The following is a 3,601-nucleotide window of genomic DNA, read 5'->3' as shown; positions in this document are numbered from 1 at the left end:
CAAGTTTTGAGCTAAAATTTTCAAATCTGAAACCCACCAAACCCACAAAAATAATTTGCAAACACCGGTGAAGGGTTATTCTGGAAAACTTATCTAAGGTAAAAACTAGATTTAATTTTCAAAAGATCAAATGTTTTCATAAAGATCCAATTTCCTTAATGGATCTAAATTTTATAGTCATGTGGGACTGTAAACCATATCGTTACTACCATTGTTTATACCGCCATAAAGAAATCACTGATGTACAAAGTGTGAAGAATAAAGAAGTGATTCTAGTATTTTAAGACTATATTGCTTGAGGACAAGCAACGCTCAAGTGTGGGAATATTTGATAATGCTAAAAACGAACATATATTTCATAGTATTATTCCTCAAGAAAGACAAGCTTTTAGTTGCAATTGTTCTATTTACAAGTGATATTCATTTAAATAATAAAAGGTGAAGACAAAAGACAGATTCGACGAATTGAAGACGCAAACGACCAAAAAGCTCAAAAATACAAAATACACTCAAAGAGGTTCCAATTATTGATAAGAAACGTCTCGAAATTACAAGAGTACAAGATTCAAAACGCAAAGTACAATATATAAAATAGTACGCAAGGACGTTCGAAAATCCGGAACTGGGACCAGAGTCAACTCTCAAGCTCGACGCAATGGACTAAAAATTACAAGTTAATTATGTATATAAATATGATATAATATATAATTAATTATATTAATTATATATATATTATATTTATAAAATAAATCATCGGCAAACAAAGAGCCAAAGGTTGGTGAGCTGTAAAAACAAACTCCGCGACTCGCGGAGTTTGAAGAAGGAAAGGGCCGCAAGTCGCGGAGCCCCAAAAACTGAAACTCCCTATAAAAGTAAACGAATTCTGATCATTTTAAAATCATAATAATTCAATCTCTCTCTATATATGTATACGTAAATATATTTATATTTATATTTTAATTTTAATTTTAATTTTAATCCTAATAATAAGGGTATGTTAGCGAATGTTGTAAGGGTGTAAGTCGAAATTCTGTCCTTGTAACGCTACGCTATTTTTAATCATTGTAAGTTATGTTCAACCTTTTTAATTTAATGTCTCGTAGCTAAGTTATTATTATGCTTATTTAAAACGAAGTAATCATGATGTTGGGCTAATTACTAAAATTGGGTAATTGGGCTTTGTACCATAATTGGGGTTTGGATAAAAGAACGACACTTGTGGAAATTAGACTATGGGCAATTAATGGGTTTTATATTAACTAAACAATACCTTGTTAATTTAATATACAAACTTATAATTCGACGTATTTATATATAACCACATACGCTTGACTGGGTACGGTGGGCGGGATATCTATAAATACCAATAATTATTCATTTTACCGGACACGAAACTGGATTAATAGATAATAGACTTGTTGAAACAGGGGTGAATTACATTCAAGGGCAATTGGTGTAATTGTTAACAAAGTAGTAAAACCTTGGTTTACACGCAGTCGATAACCTGGTGTATTCATTAAACAAAGTATTAAAACCTTGTTACAATTCGAATCCCCAATTAGTTGGAATATTTGACTTCGGGAATAAGAATAATTTGACGAAGGCTTTCGCTCTTTATATTTATGACTGATGGACTATTATGGACATATTAAATAATCCAGGACAAAGGACAATTAACCCATGGGCATAAAACTAAAATCAACACGTCAAACATCATAATTACGGAAGTTTAAATAAGCATAATTCTTTTATTTCATATTTAATTTCCTTTATTTTATATTTAATTGCACTTCTAATTATAGCACTTTTATTTATTGTTATTATATTTAATTGCACTTTTAATTATTGTACTTTTTAATTATCGCAAGTTTATTTTATCGCACTTTTATTATTCGCAATTTCATTATCGTTATTTACTTTACGCTTTAAATTAAGTCTTTTATTTATTTAAAATTTTACATTTTGTTTTAACTGCAACTAAAGTTTTTAAAATCGACAAACCGGTCATTAAACGGTAAAAACCCCCCTTTATAATAATAATATTACTTATATATATATTTGTATTTTTATAAATTTAAACTAATATAGCGTTAAGCTTTGTGAAAAAGATTCCCTGTGGAACGAACCGGACTTACTAAAAACTACACTACTGTACGATTAGGTACACTGCCTATAAGTGTTGTAGCAAGGTTTAAGTATATCCATTCTATAAATAAATAAATATCTTGTGTAAAATTGTATCGTATTTAATAGTATTTCCTTGTAAAATATAAAGCTATTTTATATACACCTCGCATAACATCAGGCATCTACTGATTGTCAAGGGTTGATACTTAATGGTAGGAGAATTGATGAGAATTTTGATATGAATGGTGTATGGAGTAGAATGACTAGGCATACACGATTTCGTGGGGGAAATAACTCTTATACTGATATTGATAGAGCTGAGCTAAGAGTAATCCATAGGTTCTTAGCAAATTCGATTACACAGCAAGGTAAGAACAAAGAGAAAGTAAATGAGAATGATTTATTTTATCTCATGTGTATTCGAGACCCACAAAGCGCTGTGAGTATACCTTATTGTGTGGGTTATTATTTATCAGCTATAGTTAAGAGTATAAGGCCTAATGGGATAATAGGAGGTGGTATCTTTGTTACCCTAATTGCTGAGTATCTCGGTGTCGATGGAAATCGGGGGGGATTAATAATTGCAGCACCGGAACCCCGTGATACAATTGGTTTAAAAGTATATCATGGTGCTAAGGTTTTAAAGAAAAAACATAATGCTACAGCACCATATGAGGGCTCGCACCCACAGGTCGAAAGAGATTAGCAACAAGGTAACGCGGGAGGGGGGAATGAGATGACAGAAATGCAACTTTTTATGGCTCATCATGAGTATGAAATGGCTAGACAACGAGCATTTCAAGATTGGCAGTATCATCAAAACCAAATCATAAGTCATCGTGCACACATAAATGCAGCTTACATTACGACTCCAATGCCCGTATTTCCTCCTTGGACTATACAGACCCGACCACCGTACCCTACATATGACCCAGCTCAAGCATTCTACAGTACATACGGCTATGAATGGGATCCATACTGGCACCAGCCTTATCAACCCTAATTTCTTTTATTTTTATTTTTATTTATTTGATAGCTTGTAATTTTATACTTTTAATATTTCTTTTGATATTTTAATAGTTTTATTTTCTAACTTTTATTATTAGATTTTTAATAATTTTTGAATGTGGGGTGATATACCCAACTTCAAAAATATGTATATATATGTTTGTAGTTTTTCTCATGTACAAAACAGGGTAAAACAGCGCATTTTCAAAAACTGGCATTAAGTTCAGCAAAAGCTAGTACTTTTGACGACAAAATGAAAAACAAATGTGATGTAACAACAAGACGGAATGAACAAATGATGTGCACCATTTATCATTCAGCAAACAAACGCCAATATGTTTGGAAACTTTGGTAAAATTTAATCATTTTTCTACGCTAATCACCCTTAATAATTTAAATTGTTACTGATTTCTTGCAAATGAGGGCATTGCAAGATCTTAAGTGTGGGAAGGGGTTAAATTCTTTC

The sequence above is a fragment of the Rutidosis leptorrhynchoides genome, chromosome 7, assembly GCF_046630445.1.
Source record: "Rutidosis leptorrhynchoides isolate AG116_Rl617_1_P2 chromosome 7, CSIRO_AGI_Rlap_v1, whole genome shotgun sequence".
Taxonomy (NCBI): Eukaryota; Viridiplantae; Streptophyta; class Magnoliopsida; order Asterales; family Asteraceae; genus Rutidosis; species Rutidosis leptorrhynchoides.
This window is presented reverse-complemented; position numbering follows the sequence as displayed.